The following is a 21436-nucleotide window of genomic DNA, read 5'->3' on the forward strand; positions in this document are numbered from 1 at the left end:
CAGGACGGGTGTAGGAAAGGACCACACCTCTCCATTACTTGTACAGTAACAGCTGTGCAACTTGTGGATAATATGGAATTTGGAGCCTCACATCCCAGAGGGAGGGGTGTGGGCAACATAAATTTGTTGATTAATTGCTGTAATGATTGATTGTGGGCAGTGTAGGTGTGGGCAAAATGAAGAGCTATGTATGGGGTGATATTTATTTGTGGGACAGATGCCCATTTTTTTTTTAAGGAGAGAGTGCAATGCTGGGGAAGGGATATATGTACGTGTGGTGAGGTAAGTTGAGTAGGAGATGTAGCATTTGCAAACAGACAAGACAGATAAGACAGCAAACAGGAGCGGTGTATGACACATGAGGGGATAAACACCTTGGACGGGGACGGTGTTGTGGAATTGAAAAACCAAGTGCTGCCAGATGACAGCAGTGGGACTGAGCTTCCCACCCATTGGCAGTCACCACTGCTCCTTCACTGCCCTGAAGGTGGCTGTGCTATGGACTGGGTGCCTGGGCCAGCCTGCCTTCTAGGTCAGCCAGTCTGCCTTCAATCTGGTGCAGTTGATTGTCCAAATCATGCTGGACAATCCTGTGCACCATCCTTGAAAGCTGTCGTTGGGTGACCACTTCCTCTATGCGCCTGCACCCAGGGGGATGGGCTCCATTCCTTGAGGTGGTTCCACCCTTAGGTGGTGCAAGACCAGTGGAGGGGGCAGCTCCAGGTTGGGTCCCAGCCGTGCTGGTACCTGGAGCCACAGCTGTTTGAGGTAGGGTAGGTGGATCCGTGGGAACCAGCCTACCCAGTTGAGCTATAATGTTGAGGTTTTTCAAAGTGTATAGGTTAGTAATGAAAAGAACATGTGGTTAGTTGTAACAGCATGCAGAACAAATCACATAACCCAGTAATGTAACATGATACAGCATATAGAACACAACAATAACTGGATAACAGTCAGTATTGTAACAGTATGCCAGCAACAGTTATGGCATAAGGCCAACAGCATAGATAATTCAACAAGTTGTTAGTATGCAACCATTGTAATACATAACAATAATAAAACACAAGGTCCAACATAACATATTGTGAACAACATATGTCAAAAGCAAATCATACCCGATGTATAAGAATAATAAATTATGTTGCAGATAAGGGGTGGGGGGAGAGAGAAAATCATGCCATTACTACTAGTACAGGCTATATTGTTTGAAGCAAAACTCTTCTATACTCTACAGGTCTGACCTTAGTTTATGTAGACAAGTGCCCTATAGCTTTCTGTAGCACCTACATACCTCTCAAGCTATCCACATGGGACAGTATGGGCCAAGCTGTAACACCTACAGGTGCACAGCTGCAGGGACTATTACAGTTCAGGGGAACATATGTGACTACCAAGGAGTACTGTGGAATGATGTAGTGTGATTGTGGTATTCAGATATAAATCAAGTGGCTGTTAAATCTGCGTCCCAGGGATTTCACAACAGTGATCATAAGCATTGATAGCATGACACTTGAGAGACATGTATCGTGCACAGTACAGAGAGTTTATGCTTATCAAGCTGTCCTTGGCAGGCAGGGGGTTAGACTATCAGCAGACATTCACAGACACACCAGGCATACAGCCATACCAACATTAAACACTTTTATTTGTTTTAATAGCTTGTGTTAGTATTGTACATTTTGCATTTTCATTTACTGCAGCCCTATCACCTTGCTGAGAATTGCTGTTAACACTCTGGTACTTCTGGACACAGAAATTAGTAACCCATTTGAACAAATAATACAGCCATTTATTTGCCTGCAATTCCTGTGGGGAGAATATCTGTTAACAATACATAACATTTTCTATTAATATTTTGTAGCACTTGTTGCTGGATTCAAACCCTGGTCTGTGTGCGAAAAAAATGAATATCATACCTAACATTTATCACACTGATCTACTGAGCCATTGCTGAATATTGATTGAATAATAGATGCCTAGAGCTCACCTGGTAACAAACTGTGACCTGGTAACAGAGGTAGAATGTCATACAAGACTGCAGTGAAATTTGAGCACACATGCATGAGATCCATGCATGAGAGAGATAGTAGGTGAACTGTGTATTAATACTTGGAATGCAGGTGTACACATTTAACCCCTAGTGGATGGGAATATGTGTGATGTGTACAGACCATATTGGAGTGCTGGATTGCCTACCTGACCCATATACAGTTGCAGATGGTATATTTGCAGTCTACACTTATTACACTTTCATACTTGCCTGCAGCAGCGTTAATAAGTTTAGGAATGCATATAGCTGAAATGCAATGGTTAACACAAGACAATCCTGAAAGAAACACACTATAATATCTTAGCCATTACTATTCTAGGTTCAGATCTTAGTGCAGAACAAATATTATAGCGCATTATATCTTGTAGAACAGCTCCATGTCTACACTTTAACAAAACTGTCTTTATCAGCTAACCTTCAGTCACTTCATGGTATTATTCCCATGTTTACTTCACAGCACTTGTAATACTCAATTTCTTGACCAACAGCCCAAAATACACACGACATTTGGCAAAACACAGCTTTATTATGGGTTACATGAAACAGTGATTGGTATACACCTAACCGTCTTTATTGATGAACACTTTAAATAATGCAGGCATTGAAAGACAGCTATTATTCCACAATGTATACAGTACTAACTTTATTTCCTTGACCATTCTGAATACAGTTGTACTTTATTTCCTTAAAAGTATGAATGCAGTTCATTTATTCTCTTAACAGGTATGAATGCAGTTGTACTTTCTTACCCTAACAGTGTTATTAGTACAGTATACACTTTTAAATAAAACCAAACACTGGAGCAGCAGAGGAAGACACCAACCAGGAATTAGCATAAAAAAACCTTTTACTCAACACTTTTGTCAGAATGACTTCTTCAGAAATACAAATACAAGCATTTTTAAACAGACTTATATACTTACAATCTCATGTCCCTCCCACAAATTTAATCAAATTAAATTACTTAATTATCAATCAACTTCTCAAGTAAAATTCATGCAGTGCATACCAACAAAAAAGACAGTAAAATATTAACATAATATACTAAACACATTTAAATGCAATTAATATAATAAAATATGCATCTATATTCTTATACTAATCAACATTCTATCTACTATCTGATAAAAACATTTGATATTAATAAATCCATTAAGACCTGGGAAACTGTCAACACTTTTATTTCCTTATCATTATTATTGCAGACGTAAATGAATTGCCTTCATATTAGCAGGTGTCATGCTTTCATCTATATTGAACTGTACCTAGCATTACTCACTTACATCAGTCTAGGTCTATGACCACATTCATTGCAGAACACTCAAAACAGAATAAACCTACTGGCAATTACTACTATACTCTTTCTTATTTATATTACTATATATTGCAAGATGTATCTGCACTCACCACACTCTCGGTGCAACCTGGCCAGGCACCCTGTATGAGCCTTCAGGCTGCGAGCTCTCTACTCTGCAGTTGTGGAGAGAGAATAACACCATTATGCATACCTGTCTATCACATAGTCATACTAGCATTTTGCTAAACAATATTACAATACTTACAAACTTGTGGGGCATTGTCTGCCCGAGCATCTTGGATCCAAGTGGCCAAGAGATCCCCCTTCCTACACTTCAGGTCATCATAGTAGTGATGTACCTGCTCACCTGTGTGGGGGATACCAGTTGCACTGGTGAGGTCACATGCCAGTCAGTCATAGGCTTCTGATTTGTATTCCGACCCCTGGTATTGGCCCTGCAGCAGCCAGATGTCATGGTCTTTCACAAGGAGTCCAACCATGACCCTGGACTCCAAAATGCCCAAACACTGCACCTGGAAGCACACACTGTCTCTAACTCCTGCCATAGTTCCTGCATGGGTCAAACTCCATCAAGCTCTGGTTGTATTCATGCCTGTTCAGCTTAAGTAAGGCTGTTTTCCCACTCTTTGCCACCATTGGGCCATTTTTAAAAATACTTAACTCTGCTTAGCACTGCTCAAAACTGCTGAGCTCAGCTGAGCAGTGCTTAGACTGGCAATGCTTGGCAAAGCTTAGCAGTGCACAAACCAGCTTAGCTGAGCTGAGGACTGCTTAAATGGGGATTGCTTAGCAGTGCCAAAACCAGCTAAGTGGAGCTGTGCAGTGCTAAGTACTGCTAAAATGGGTCCTGTTTAAGCACTGCTTCACTTAGCTTAGCAGTGCTTAGCAGAGCTTAGTTATGGGCAATCCACATTTCAAAAAGAAAAAAGAAAACAAATAAACAAAACAAAATAAGACTAATATTAAATTATTCATTCATTACTACTACTTTATTATTCTGTGTATGTATTACAGTTCTGTATTTCCTGACCTTCTCTATTTTAATTGCTTATCTTGGAGTGTATATTTTAGGTATTGTGGACCTGTGTGTAACTGGATCTTTTATCCTCGGGTGTCCACTAAACATGGCTTCTGGGCCAGTTGGACTAACCCAGTTAACAAATGTCATTGCATACATAATCAGTGAAATAAAAAATATATGACATATTGCTATCAAATGTAAAAAGCTGAATGGTCTGTCTGTGTATTTGAACCGTGCACCTACTGACTCTAACCATTCAGCTATGAGGATATGTTGGAAACTGCTATACATTGGTATATATCTCTCCACTACATTTAAGCACTTCTGAGCACTGCTCCTTGCCATGCAAACATTCTCAGCTGTGCTAAAACTTGACCTTTGATATGAAAATTAAAAGTATCTGGTTTCTATTTTTAGATATCTGGCACTTGTCTATTGCTAAGCTCCATGCTGCACCTCGCAAACACACACACACACACACACACACACACACACACACACACACACACACACAAAAAAAAGGAAATAACATATTTTACTTTTATATTTCAGTGCCATCCAACACTTTAACAGTGCAGGGGGTGTGTTACTTATCTCTGGACACTGTAACACACCCCCTACACTGATTCTGTAACTGTGTTACACTGCTCTCTCTCAGTAGTGTTTATTAATATCCAAGGTGTGCTGCCAAGGGTGAGCCACAGACACACCTACAGTACGCTCCATGTAGGCATCTCACTATTCCTACACGGAATTTATTAAATCCCCACCATGCTTACCATAAAACAAGAGCAAGTATTCCCTCCAATTGCTGTTAGGCTCTCCGTAGTTCATAAATAGTATATAGTGCTCTTTTTAGTACATTATTGCTATCTGTGGTACTCATTCTATTTAATCATTGACTTTCTACTTATGTCAGAGAAATAGGAGTATCCATTTCTTCTTCATTATACAATATTTTTATTATTTGCAGGTGAGGTTAGAGATGCCCAGATTTTCACAGAATGTTCAGATATTTGACTGTTTTTGATATGTTCTTTATAAAATTTGTGATTTTCTGGCAAATCATTGATGATTGAAGTCAATAAATAACATGCTTTTAAATTATCCTTCAGAAAATGGATGTCAATAAGAAACCTATCATTCTAGCTACTTTTTAAGAGCAATATTTAAAATTGTCCCTAATTTTGCGCCTTTGTCTACACATTATTTTTATCTTTGTCAAGATTTCTTGTGTTTGGAGGTTGAGGTTTATACTGGGGATATAGACTGCAGCACTGTAAAAGGCATGTAACACAGTGAGAGGCATCAGTTATTTAGATAAGATGTTCATAGGTTCATAGCATGTACTAGACTAATGAAAAATAGGGCCTTTTTAAGCCAATCCATGTCTCACAAATCTTTAACAAGTTCTGGTACTCTCGATAAGTGTAAGCAGGGGCTTGGGAAATTAAACATTTACAGGCAGGGGCCTGGGAGATGAACCATTTACCAGCTGCCTGTGTCCATTAGGCACATATATGCCAAACCATTGATGAATTCCTGATCCCCATTCAATTGTCCAAATTACACTTGAATTGGGTTAGGGATTAACTCTGCTTCACATGGATGGAGAGCTTGTTCCAGAGACAGGGTAATATCTCCGATACATAACTGTCTCTCCAGCAAGTCCTATTTATACCAAGCAAGGTTTAAATCTTTACAATTGGTAATTCTAGTGCTGTCTGTTTTGCGGATATGCAGGAGGTCCATCAGGATGCGGTACGATAATGTCTTATATGCCAAGCATAGATCTCCACTCTAAAGCCCAGTGGAGACAGAATACAGGGATAGGGTTTTAAGGAGGCCTGAATAGGACATGTTACTTACATCTTGTATTCTTTTAGTTAGGAACATCTGTGGTCATTCTGGTTGTTGGATGTGCATGGTTAGGTATATACCAAAGGTGGCACTGTACTCAATGATAGGTATGATGAATGCTAAATACAGTGGAAAAATGATCTCCTTGTACCTAGATACCATACCTTTGTTTATAAGTTGCACAACATAGAATGATTTCCTAACTACTGTAGCTATGACACCGTCAAAGGTAGATTACTGTTTATTCGTGTTCTGAATTCCCTGATTACTGGGTTGACTCTTAGGGTTTTGCAATATGATATTTAATAAGGATAGATGACTTCCTGAAGGATACTATTATGCATTTCTTGGCATTTAATTGTAGTCCATAGCTGTGAGACAAGTTAATTTCTGTATCAGTCCTTCCTGGAGAACATTAATGTTAGTGGGGGATTCTATGACTGCTCCTAATTTGCAATCATCTGCAATTTTTTTCAGCCAGAGGCCCCTGACATTGGCCTTTATTTCAGAGAAATAAATGTCAAAATGGAGTTGTCTCAGGACCGATCCCTGAGAGAATCTGCTTATCACTGGTGCCTTTGTACAGGTGGACTCTCCAATTTTAACTTCCGGGTCCTGTCTGTGAGCCAGCTTGCTGTTCACTGGGTGACATAGGGGGTTTATACTTAACCTCTTAAGTTTGTCATTAATGCCTGAGTGAGGTATTGTATCAAATGCCTTGCCATGTCAAGGTAGGCGATGTGAACCATTTTGCTCTCATCCATTGTTTTGATGATGGTGACCATCTCAAAGAAGTCCAGCAGGTTGAATAGACATGACCCACCCTTGACGAAACCAAACTGGGTTGTGTCCAATGTCTGGAATGTTTCCTATGTCATTATCAATAATTTCTATGATAATTCTTTCCATGGCTTTGCATATGAGTTTAGTGAGACTTATGGGTCTGCAGTTTCCAGAGTCTGTAAATGGCCCACATTTCTGCAGAGGGATGATTGCTGCTGTTCTCCATTTGTAAGGCATGCAGCCTGTTTTGAGGAATGGTTAAATAACAATTCCAGCAGGCCTGATAGGTAATATTTCATGCTATTTAGAAGGCATATTGTCTGGGCCCATTGATGCAGTCAGTGTTCTTGGCCTTAGAGAGACCTGTTCCATATTGATAGCAGGAGGAGTTATATTTGATGGTATTTCCTGAGGAAAGGCTGAGAGGAGTAAAGTTGGAGCTGAATTTGTCAGCCAATTTCAGTTTTGCTATATCTTCAGCACAGTATAAGTGGTTCCATTAACAATCAGCTCTGCACACAACTGTGTACTGTCTTTGAGGTTGTGGACATAGCTAAAGAATGTCTCATTGTTGTTGTTGGCCCTGGAGGTCAAATTTACCTCACATTTAGCTTTGGTAGACTTTATTTTTTCTCTGAGCTGTTCATTTAGTTTGATTACATTGCTTTTATCCTGCTGGGGCCACACCTTCTAATCTTTGCCATGATTTTCTTCCTTCTGGTTTACAGCTTATTGATATTGTGATTCCATCAAGGTGGATTGTTTTTTGATTTAGTTCTGTACTTATTTCAGATGGATACAGTTGCCTACATGCAGACAGCAGTGATCTCTAGGTTTATGGGGGCTTGCAATTTTTCCAGGTTATCACTTAATAGTAGTAGTTTCTGAACATTCCATGGTTAGCTGGGGTTCCAGGATTTATTTTCTCTTCAAAGGAGACTTTGTGGTCTGACCTTACCAAAGTGGATGTTACACTAAGGGTGTGAATCACTCTCTCTTATTAGTAAGGAACAGTTCCAGTATGTTTGCACCCTTGGTCGGCATATTAACAATCTGGTCTAGGGAGTTTGTGTTTACAAAATCTAGGAATCTCTGTGTCTGCACGTTTTGTGTCATATATGATTCCAATTTGATAGTATGGTAATTAAAATCACCCATGAATATAGTATTGGGTTGGATAGTGAGTATTTTCATTAAGCTTGAATACATGTTATGGGTTTCCAAAGTCATAGAGGGGGACCTATAGCTTGCAAGGAAATGGAATGGGAGTTTACCTATGGTGATTTGAACATGGAAAAGCTCAAGTGCATTGTCCTGTTTGATCAGGATTGAGGTATATTTTTTATGTAAGTTGAGATACTTCCATCTTTAGTTCCTCTCTGTGCAAAAGTTGGTATAAATGTATGGAAGGCATTATAGTCTTGTACTGCTGGTGTGCTGTCCATTGCTTTAAATCATGTCTCATTGACTGTACAGACATCAGTATTCTGTAGGCTAAGGAGAGCTTGCAGGGAGTGGAGTTTCTTGTTTAGACTTCTGGTATTGAGAAGTAACACTTTTAGATTTCCTTGGTTTTGATTTGGTATGTCAGAGGTACTTACAGTTTGGCATTGCCTAAATAAGCACTATGGGGGAGGAAAATGCTTTAGCTAATATTCGAAAGCCTAGAGGGGACAGATGCAGACCATCCCCGACAAAGCTTTATGGTCTGTTGACCATCTCCTTTAATGCTGACAAATATTGTACTCCCTTAATAACATGATACCAGAAACTAAGCCAATTATTAAATTCAGTAGAAAATGTGTATGTACCTGCACTGAAACATGAAACTTTCCTGGACATGAGAATGACACAGCAGGAACAAAAATAAAAATAAAATCCAGGCATTTATTCACTAAGGAATAATCTAAGTGTAAGTCACAAATATGTAAGTGCTATCACTAGTTATACTAGCTTCATCAAACCACAGTAAAATCAAGTTTCAAACAGTAATTTATATAGTAATGATATCACTCTAAAAATTCAAACTCTCCAATTACATCCCATGCATACATTGCAACAAAACAACCATAATTAGTTAAAACATTTCTTAAAAACACACACACAGATGTCAGCACTTCAATCTCCTAGCTTTCAAGACTGGCTTAAGGAGGACATGATCATTTAAACCAGAGACTCTACTGGTCATAGTTTAAAAATCTATCGGACTTCAGTTCTCTCAGTGTCAATAACTATGTCCCCAAACCGCTCACTTACTTTCACATTCTCTATAACCAAAAACTTAGAAGTATGTCCCTCAAACTGCAACATGTGTTTCGCTACCACACTTGAGAGATTATTCTTTCGTGCACAATACAAATTATCTCTGATATGTTCACATAGCTTATGGTTGTCTTTCCAACATAAAAACTTTGCACTGCATGCAATGTGCAAAATATATCAAGTGTTTACTATTGCAGTCACCTTGAGTGTGAAACTAAAACTGCTTGTGAGTGTCTGGATGTGTAAACATATGGGATTCATCTACAAAGGAGGAAAAATTGCAGCTCCCACACTTTAAAAGTTCCATATACCGCATCTTCCCAGGGATTCACTGCAGACTTGGTTGGATAACACAACATTCTTTTACGTGACTTCTTATTCCTATAGCAGAAATTTGGGTGGCCTCCAACTGTTCATCTGTAAGACTGACCATTTCTTCTTAATAATATTACTAATGGCTTGGAAGTCACTACTGTATGAGATGGACATCCCTAACATGTCCCTCTGATATTTCTGCAGCTGTTCACCCTTATATGGTGATGAAAATATGGTTTGGCTCTCATATATCTGAGGGAGACAGCCACCTGTATTCCCTCATTGATTTATTTTTCCTTATATCCCCTCCTGCTGAGACTCAGCCTCAAGTCATCCAAACCATAATTTAATTCATAATCTACTGCATGAAGTCTGGATACTCTTAAACACTGTCCTCTGGCAACATTCCGAAAAAAATGAGGAGGGTGCATACTTGTCCTATGGACATATGATGGACAACGGCACTCCTTATGGTTGCGTTTAGTAGTGATTCCCCCCATTCTGTAATCAGGAAACATGTACATCTAAGCACTCAATATCACTTGCAGAGTACATCGTAAACTTAAGAAAAGTTGTAGTCCCATGTAAATATTCTAGAAAATAATCCAGGTCTACTACTGAACCAGTCCATAGAAAAAATACATCATCTACAAAATGATGATGGAAATATACATTTCTCTTAAACATTTATGAAGTGGACACACTCTTCTGTTACCATTGTGCCAAGACCATAATGGTGTAGCTATTGGCACAGGGTGTGCCCATAGCTATGCCCTTGGTCTGCAAATAATAAGTACCATCAAAAATAAATGTGTTATATTCTAGAACCATTTCAAGGAACAGACAAATCAAGTCTATCTCTGTCTCAGTATAAGAACTGTGGTGGGTAAGGAAACACTTCACCATCTGAATTCCTCCCTGGTTAGATATCACAGTAAATAGTCATTGCATGTCCAATGTAACCATTAAATACTGAGCTGGAACACCTTCCTCACTCATAGATTCATATAAATCACTTAAAAATGCTGACTATCCTGTGATATGAACTTACATTCATTGAGAACTGATCTAAGCATCCTCTCTGCATATATGGATAGAGGATCTGTCAGCCACCCCCTCCCTGCAACAATGGGTCTGAAGGGTGGTTTAAATTAAATTCAGTTACCTTATGACTGTATTGTGGTGTTATCCTTGCAGGAGGTAAAATACTGCTCAAAGCTAGGCTCATGCTAGCCTGGGACACATATTCCGAGATCTCCATGTCTCTTTTCATATAGTCTAGGGAGGTGCATCTCAGGTCATGTTAAACTGAAGTCCCATCTGCCTAAGTTGGTGGTATCTAAGGTGGATGCAAAAGATACAATGGCATTTATCAAAAAGAGTAGGGAAAATTTCCTGGTAACCTTGTCAGATTTCACCTAGTTGGTATAAATATCCTCATCGGGTTTCACCTTAAAAGAAGTCACTAGCCTATTGGGGCTAACCCACTTAACAAAGGATAAATAAATGAATAAAAGAAAGAAATAAATGAACACATCCATAGTTATAGCTTTTATAAATGCTTCAGAAAACATGGCTAATGTGAACAGGATAAGTCAGATGACACTGTCCATGTTTCATAAGAACCCTGAGTAGTCTGTGTCAGTAATCAATTTACGTCCTACACCTTGAAGTAAAGGTTTTCATTTAATTCATTTCCATAAACATAAACAGTTATGATAACTCTTGAATAGCACATTTACATTGATTCATTCAGGTAGTGTACTTTCCCTTTTGTGCTGTCTCTTAATATCAAGATAAGCAAATACAACCTTTAACTCAAATCAAAAAATAGTTCCAGTTACTACAGAATATCTTTTTTGTGAAGTATCCTTATTACAACCTATCCCCAAATAATTTTTATTGTTGAATTGATTGCAACATGCCAAAATTCATATTCCAAAATAATATTAGCAGTTTCAATGTACATCACTGAAATTGTGTTCTTATCTATGTGTTTACTTGTCACACTGCCAACCCAGTTATCGGGAATTTTGTAAATAATTCTGTCTTTTGTGAATATTAATATGATTTATACAGAAGTGCGTGTAAAGTACTGAGCTAAAATGTAAACACAGCATGCCATAATGGAATAGAACAGGAATGTCCCTGCACTATTGTGACTGTTTAGATGTATATGTTTAATGGAAACTGGAACACAGGATGTTAACTTGAAAACAATTAGAGAAAATAGTTGAAATTCAATTGTTTTGTATAATTACTGGAGCATAAACAGAAGATGTTATCTCTCAATTTCAGTGCAGTAAAAGGCCCAATGTCTAGAGCTGGAAGTTTTTTTGTACTGTCTTTGAAAGAGAAGTAGTTACAAGGTTTGACATGTAGAAGTGTTTTATTGTTTTATGACTTCCAGGATCTGCAAACATCTGAGAGATATGCATTTTTACAGAGATATGCTAAATTCTGTTAGTTTCTGACAATGGGGGTTTAGCTTGGGAACTGAAAGTCAGGTGACAAAAAGTGATATCATCCAAGCTAACCCAGCAGTAATATTTGATATTAATTTAAGGAGTCTCTGGGGGGTCATTTTGTATTTTGTTTTTGACCTAACAAGAACATCCACTTATCACCACATCTGCACTTGCCTTGCTGTAAGTTTTTAGGGCATAATAACTCTTTTAGATTCAGATAGGAATATAGTAAAGTGTAGCTTAGATGTTTTCTTTATTTATATGAGACTATGTTATTTTAAATATTTCCTGTGAATGTGAACTCTGATGTAACTGATTACTTGCTGAGTATTATCTTGTTCTTTTATTATTTATTATTAAATATAATTAAACCTTTTAATTGTGGCTGGTCTGTTTAGAGATGTTTAAGCTATTCGAGTACTTGCATATCTATTTCGTGACACTGTACAAGCCACTCCTAAATAGTCTTGCTCTTGGCCAGGCTACCATTTTAGGCAGAAGGGGGCATAGCTAGTAAATCTGTGCCAGCCTTTCCCTGGAGTGTGTGTGTGTGTGTGTGTATGTGTTTGCATATAAATCAAATCTCAAATAGCTTGTTTGTCAGCTACTTGGGCAGGGAAATGAACCTCTGGCTGGAAAGAGAGGGTACTGGAGATCTTGGTTTGGCCACTGAACTGAGATCTCAACACTATAGCTGTACCAGTGGGGTGTCTTATTGGGGATCTGGAGAAAGAGGGAGAAACCAGCCCCAGACAGACTGTGATCTCTGTGTGCTCTTAAGGGAAATTGCACTATACTGTGTGTATACTTCTCATCTTCCCAGTGTGCACGTTCCCCACTGTTGCCAGTGGTGAGGATTGAGGATGCTTGGTTACTGGGCCAGTGCTGGGGCATCACATTACTATTCCAATATAAATTAACTAACACATTTTCTGTGCATCAGCTAATAATATAATATATGAAAGATGAGCTTAAATGATGCAAACTTAAACTTTACATCTGTGTGTGTGTGTGTGTGTGTGTGTGTGTGCGTGTGTGTATGTATGTGTGTGTGTGTGTGTGTGTGTAAATATATATATATATATATATATATATATATATATATATATATATATATATATATATATATACGTGTGAGCATAGTTTGATGTGGACTGTATTAATCCATACCTCTCAACTGTCCATATTTTCACAGAATGCCAGATTTTCGCTTCATATTTTTTGGGACTGCCCCTGAGAAAATTTGTGGTTTTCTGTCAAATCATTGAGGAGTGAAGGCACTAAATAATGAAAGACTTTTCAGTTCCAGACTTTATATCCTTCCAAAAATGCAAGCTAACTCAAAATCTGTTACTCTAGCAACTTTCAGAATACAGCCATGGAAACTACACTAGAGGGAAAGAATGTTAAGGGCTGCTAATGCTGCTCTTCTGCATGTGTATGTGCAACAGGCTCAAGTCTATGCTGCTGGGCAAGGAGAAGAAGGGTATTTTAGACCCCATTTAACTTTTCATGGTCTGCATGAGGTTGAAATAGTAGAGCGCTACAGGCTGGATAGCGATACACTCCAGGAACTCTGCAATGTTTGTCATCCTCACATGAGAGCAAGGGCTAACCAAGGTGAACCAATACTTGTGGAGAACAAAGTATGTGTAGCACTTATAATATTAGCTACAAGAACCTTTCAATAACCTAAGGGGACATTTTGGGGGTGGCACAGGCATCAGCATTTAGGATCCCACATCAGTTCCTCAATGCTTTGCTACAGCATACCAATGATTATATATATTTCCCTCTTCCCCTGAGGACAGAGCTAGAACTATGCGGGAGTTCTACGCCATAGCACACTTTCCTGAAGTCTTGGGTGCCATAGACTGCATGCACATTGAGATCAAAGCACCACTTAGGGAACAGGGAAGGGTCTACATCAACAGAAAGGGGTTCCACTCCATTAACTGCCAGGTCATGTGTAATGTTAGGGGAATCATTTTGAATGTGAGTTCTGTCAACTCCAGAAGTTACCACAACTCCCATATCTAGCACACCTTACAATGCTACCAGAGGTTTTCCAGGGATGATGTCCCACAAGGCCATTTACTGGCTGATGCAGGTATACACCTGAACCATGGCTGATAACACCCATCAGAAATGCACACACACCCAAAGAGGAACGAAATAATGAGGTACATGCTCAAACAAAAATATTGTAGAGCATGTGTTTGGACTGTTGAAGTCATGGTTTCAGTTCCTAGATACATGGGGACTCTGAAGTACAATCCTAGTATTTGTGCCAAAATTATCATATTCTGTGCTATCCTCCACAGTATCATCCTGCAAAAACAGCTGCAGCAAGAACACCAAGGGTTAGGAGAAAATGTTCCACCACCACTGGCAGGGTCACCACACACACATGTAGGTGACGAGTCAGAGGGGGAACTCTCAGCTGCTGTGGGTGCAGGTAGAGATAGGCATGCACAATATATCCTCATTCTGACCAAGAGGCAATGGATAGTGCACATGCTGACCACCTAAGGGATGCACCTTTCATCCTATGCACATGCATACAGTAAAATTGATGACAGGTGATACAACCTTTACTTCCCCATGTAATGGCTGTTTACTGCTAGCATCAGACAGAGTCAGCCCTGAATGACAATAGTTGTAACTGTAAGACTATCAAGGTAAGTGTTGAATCTATTATAGAAAAATAAATGTGTAAGAATATGAATCAATGTCAGATATGTGCCTAACTGGTACTTGTAAATGTAGCCAAGTAGAATGTGTGGAAGTTGTCTGGTTATGCCATCAATATCTGGCATGATTGACAACTGTAAGATATACTTATGCAGTTTGCCAAATAAATTGGCCGATGCAGCTAAAATACCCACTGGAGAAAAAGCAGTCCAAAAAGTGTACTTATGCCTTCACTCCCAAAAGTGGAGCAATAAGCATGGTTGACAACAGTCTCCTCACCTTCCAGATTCCTAGCTAAATGGTTACCTTTCAGTAGAGATTCAGCCCACTAAGCACGCTGAAGATGTAAATGAGGTGTGAACTCATTGGCCTTGCTGAATACCAATATTCTGACTTTGTGTAACAGATGTAAATGTAGTGTAACTTCTACACCGTTGTTAGGTGCAAATGGCATGCAACTGTGAATGATTACTTTGACTGAAGCAAAACACAGTAATGCATAGACACCCTTCACTGAAGTGGGTGTGTCAGTGACAATACACTTAAAAAGTGTGAAACTAACTGGTGAGCTTTAAAACAAAACCAAGCACCCCACATGTATATTTCCTTGGTATAATAGCACAGTTTTCTGCTTTTGCTGAAAACTGTTGTTGATTGCCATGTATTTATATCACACCTTGAAAGAAAATGAGAGAACATGTGCTTGCATGTCTAGCAGTAAAGCAAAGATAAGGGAATGATTTCAGAATACAAAGAGAAGGCAGTGCTGCAGTTTTGCAAACATATTCCTAAATTATGTGTGATCACTAATTCTTCTAAATATGTTATGCACACATTTACAATCAACTGAGAATGTCCAACTGCATGAGCTATTTATTACTGGGTATGAAATGTTAATTGCTTGTATGCACATTGATTGTTATTGCAAAGCTGTGTCTGTGGAAAAGAGAGATAACTCATTACAGCTGTGTTGTGTAAGTGCAGTAGTCTGATGGCTGAAATCCAAAGCTGTCTGATTGTTTCCCTTTTTTATCTTTTTTTTTTTTTTAATTTTTTTTCTTTTTCCATGTGTGTGATGTATGGCATGTGAAGTCTAGCTATTCAGCCAGATGAAAAGCGCTTTATGGAATAAAAAGTTTTTATTACTTTTTTGCAAGTTCGTAAATTTACTTCTTTTGTGGAGCATTAGTTGTTTTGTTACTGTTTTTCATAGCACAAACATGGTAAGCTGCTTAAAACTGAAAATTTAATTTCAGTTGCCTTACAAAGTGCAAACATGCTTAGCAGCATTGAGTGACAGTCAGCAACATGAATGGTAATGTCTGCAGAAATTGAACCTGTTACCTGACTGTCTCTGTGGTACAATACGTAAATACATTGGGCTGAAAAGGGAGAAAATATGTAAAGTGGGGTTGAAGTCCCACAGTAATTACTTTTACTGAGGAAGGGTCGTAATAATGTAATATATGTTCACTCTTGCCTTTTACATTTGCACGTTGTCTACCTATACACAAACAGGGTTCACTACTTAAGGAAAAAAATGAAAAATTTGCTTCACCTTCCTTCCTGCAAACAGGTTCAGCAGTGATGCACAGCTGTCAGTACTCCGGACAGTATTGAGTGTGGAAAATAGACCTGTTGCCTTGCTTTTCTTGTGGCACAAGGTATATATACAGTGTGCTTAAGCTCAGAAAAGAGGTGAGGCAGAGTTCAAATCCAGCACATTCTACTTCTTTTTAGTAAGGATGTCCCACTGTATTTTCCCAAACCTTTGCTTATAAAGGTAATACTACATACCAATAGTTATGTACAGCAGGTTGGTTGACAGAAAGGTATCATTACTGCTTGCATACCCATTCTTCTGTAGGTATCACATGTATTATATGTATAACTGGTTTAACATGACAATGATGATTATGTAATAAAAATAGAGTAGCATATCTCTGATGGACACAATAGTTTACTGACAATCATCTAGACCCATAACCCAAGTATAACAGTTAAACAAAAGGCATGTATCATAACTTCAAACTCTATTACTAAAGCCATGCAAGTCTATCCATTTCCAGTATATTGTCAGATAATAGTCCTGCATCACATCGAGAATGCATAAGCCAGGACCTTTTAATGTCGCATACATACAGCCCTAATTGAAATAAAGCACCAGTCACTATTTAAGCTGTAAATCTGTAAAGAACATGGTTTCTAAACATGTCTTCTATAGAAATGAGGAATAATCACCAGTGTAGAAATGTATGCATTCCCTTTTGCATAGGTTTGAATCCCACATTGTACAAATTACTTTTAACAATGTGTAAGTCCCCACAAAATATCTACAAAGTCATCCCACTGATCCCCCAAAGTCATGGCTTAAAAGCCAAGTCATTTAGCATTTCAGTGTTGACCAGTGGACAAAATGTGACCAGGTGTAGCAGCATACATGCTGCAAATCAATGCCAAATATTCCATTATCATTGCTGTTTCATAAACTCCCTTCCTCTTTGTTTGCCAGTGTTTTTCTTTGCTTTCCATTGCACAAATGTTGGCATGGTTGTGCATGTTTGCACACTAGTCGTAAAATGCAATATCAAAAATTGGTGGGAAAACATTTCAACTGTTGTTGGAGGACCTTTGCAGACATGGCAGGAGATGGGAAGAATGGTGCCAATTTTAGAGCACAAGGATGGGGTGTGGAGGAGTCAAAAATATTAGTTGCATTCCTCATGAAGTGCTACAGCCACAGGCTGTTCCAGGGGGACTATACTAGGTCTCAGTACAAGGCTGAGGCTTGGATGAGCCTAGCCAAGACTGTCTCTAGTGCGACTGGTATACCACTCACTGGGGAGCAGTGTTGGCACCACTACAATGACCTAAAGAGGTACAAGCAGGCACAACTCGACCAGTGGCTGGATTTGTTTAGAACTGCCTGTGATGAAAGGAGATACTGCCATCCCAGCTAGCTGGAATTTTGTAAATAATTATATGTAATTTGTGAATATCAACATGATTTATACAAAAGTGTGACAAAAGGAGATACTGCCAGCACAGCTATCTGAATTTTTGTAAATAATTATATGTCATTGGTGAATATCAGCATGATTTATATAAGATGCTTGTGTTACAAATGTATTATAACTGTATGTCATATAAAAGATGGTTTATACAGACATGTGTACTGAAGAGATATTTTGTAGAGTGCTTGTTCTTGAAATGTATCCACAGAATACCTCTCAACCATACTGAATTCCTAAATACCAGTTTTGCAAGATATTGGGATGCCACAAATTCCTGAGTGACTCCTTTAATTTCCTGTTTCACAGTGTGTGTGAGAAAATGCTCCAGTTAGGTATAACTGCTGGTTAGAGTTATCCAGACTCAAACCCTGTACCTTAGGTGCAAGGAGCAAGAGCCTAAATTCTCTACCCATTCCACCACCACTTATGATGGAAGGAGTTAACCACAGTTCTCAACTGTCCAAAGTTGTACAGAATGTCTGAAATGTTTGTCTCATACTTTTGGTCTGTTCCTCGTAAAATGTGTGGTTTTCTGGCAAATGAATGTGAACTGAATTCACTAAATAATGATAACAGTCTTCATAATCTCCCAGGAAATGCATGGTAACACAAAAAAGTTTTATTTCAGCAGCTTTTCTAAGATTATACAAGCAATGTTTAAAATATGTCCCTGGTTTTGGGCCTTTGTCGTCCCCCCAATAAATTTTGGCCTTTTCCATATTTCTTGTGCTGCATAGTTCTTCAGGGGGAGAGAAGTTTAGTACTGCTTATGCCAAGCTTGTTTGTATTGTTAGTAGCACAACAGGTAGAATACTTGCATTTGATACAGAAAGCTGTGGGTTCTACTCCCACAGTATGTGGAAGGATTTCTGTAGTGTGTTGTACTTTTAAAGGGGGTGGATGCTGCAGTCCTGTGAATGTCCTCTTTGATGGAGATATCTAGTAACTATGAACCTGTTATCAGTTTGCCATCCATTCCCTATTTTAATATTACTAGCTTATCATTTTTTAATGTAACATAGGCAATTTATTCAAGGGCAACAAGCACTTTATTTGTAGATGAAACAATGAAATATAAAGTTGTTTGCTAGCAGCAACCTCTTCATTAGTTACAGATCTTACCGATCTCTTTAATGTGGAATTATTTAGATGACTTTTACTTCTGCAGAGATTGTGCATATTTACTGATACTGGTGGATTGTAGAAGTTTGAGTAGACTTTTATGATGGAAATGTTCTGACTTGGGCAGGTTTGTCATTATTGGTTCATGCATTTTCTTTCATTGTTTACTGGAAAAATGTTCAAAATAAATTTAAAACGCACTCTAACAGGTGTGCTGTATTATGCAAGGAATGTAATTTAATACAATCAGGAAATTGTATCGAAGAACACATGTATGTTTCACGTGCAAGAGGCCTATGATTTGAAAACAGTCCAAAGGTAATCTTTATCTGCCACTGGCCAGATGCATTTTTTTTAATGTGGGTTTCAGTGTTGTTTCAATGAATGTGAGTTGCAAGGCCAGAACAGTTTTAATGCTAAGTCTATTTTCTCACTGTGACACTGTATTAATTTTAAATGAAATCCAAATAATCATTGTAGAAGTAAAGCAGTGCGCACATTAAAGTGTTTATGGTAAATGGGGCAAAATAGCCAAGTAATGGGACATTGGAATGGCTGCAGGAGGAGGGCTATGTATGGGGGGGCTCATTTGACCATGATTTTGTGAAGAGGAAAAGGCGGCAAACTCAAAGACAACCCCAGATGGCACAAACTCAAGCTACACTACTGATCAGTAGGCCATGGAGAATGACTTTTGGAGGTCCTACCAAACTATTATATTCTTTTGCTAAGATTAGAATATTGCCTACCATTAAATTTCCTACTTTTACCACAAAACCCATATACTGCAAGTCACCAAAAACAAAATCCTAAGATTCATCATCTTCTCCCTTCCTAGTGAACATCATTGCTACACATTAAAACAATGGCTACCATTTACTACAGAGTCTGGGGCTGTTGTCTGTTCTTCAGTTTGTGTTTGAAAGTTGGTATCCCACAATTCCACTGGAGTGGGTGGGGTTACATAATTATGCATGCAAATTTTATGTTAATCAGCATACAGACTTGTACCTATTTTTCATGGGCTTTTGTGCAGATTTTTGATGTTTCCAGGTTGAGAGGTATGTCCACAGTGTATCTCCTGCTGGAAGAGAACAGAAATGTACATGCACTATTGTAATTGTTTAAATGTGTATATTTTAACAGTGGAAACTGGAACACAGGAGGTTAACTTCAGAATAGTAACTGAAATTAAATTACTTTATGGTCAGGCCGTAAGAAGATGTTATCTTTCAGTTTCAGTGCAGCAACAGTCATAATGTCTATACTAAGGAGCTTTCTCTATTGTCTTTAAGGTGAAATAATTACTAGTTTTGAAATGTAAAGGGATGCAATTGTTTTATGACTTTCACCATCTGCATAACATCTGAGGTCTATGCATTTTCACAGGTAGATACTAAATGTGACCATCTGCCATCAATGGTTGTTTTGGGGCCTGGTAACTAGGAGTCAGATGACAAACAATGATGTCATTCTGCAAGTTAACCCAGCAGTAATATTTGAGATATTAATCTGAAAACTCTCTGAGAGACAGCATTCTGTATTCTGTCTTAGCCCTGACAAGATCCATTCACCACATCTCTGCCTTACTCTGAGTAAGTAAGTCTAGGGAACAGTATAATTAGGATCATAGGATCATAGAATCATAGGATCATAGGAAGTTACTAGGCTATTGGCCCTGAGACCCTTAAAAGCCTAGCCAAGAATTTAGCCCATGTTCCAAAAAGTCAACATCCATTGCCACTGTCCAGTAGGGACACAGGTGGAATCCCAGGGGTGTATTTTCTGTTCCCTATCCAGTTATCCAGGTTTCACTTAAAAAAAAAATAATAAGGTACTCTGCTTTACATGGAAAGGGAGTCTATTCCACAAAAGGGGGAGTTTCTGGAACACAAATCAGTTCTGCCAACTAGTCCTATTAATGTCACAGACCAGGTTGAGGTCGCACTTGTGGGTTACTTGAGTTTAGCTTGGCTTACAGATATAAAGCAGTCTCGTCAGGGCAGGGACTGAGATTGCTTTGTATGCCAGTCAGAGGTCACCTCTGAGGAGTCTGTAGGAGATTGAGTAGAGGGACAGGACTTTTAGTCTATCTGTGTAACCTGCTGCTTGTTCTTTGTGAGGTACATACCAAAAGGAGCATTGTACTCAATAATGGGTCTTATAATGGAAGAATACAGAGATGTTATGACCACCTTGTCCCTGGATGAGATACCCTTACTAATGAGGTGGGCCATGTAGAAAGCTTTCCATACAACGGAGAAAATATTTTGGTCAAAAGTCAGTTTGCTATCAACCTGGGTGCCCAAGTCCCTCACGACTGATTGCATGCTTAGTGTCTTATTATCAAAGTGATAATTTGTGGGGACGTCACTCTCCTCAAAAGGGATGATGATCCATTTTTTTGGCATTCAGTTTGAGGCCATGTTTCTGGCACCAGTCATTTGTTTGGGTGAGATCCTCTTGGTGGATGTCAACATCACTAGGGGAATTGAGGACAGCACCCAGCTTGCAATCATCTGCAAACTT

The sequence above is a fragment of the Protopterus annectens genome, chromosome 4.part0 (assembly GCF_019279795.1).
Source record: "Protopterus annectens isolate FY-2018-M chromosome 4.part0, PAN1.0, whole genome shotgun sequence".
Classification (NCBI taxonomy): Eukaryota; Metazoa; Chordata; order Ceratodontiformes; family Protopteridae; genus Protopterus; species Protopterus annectens.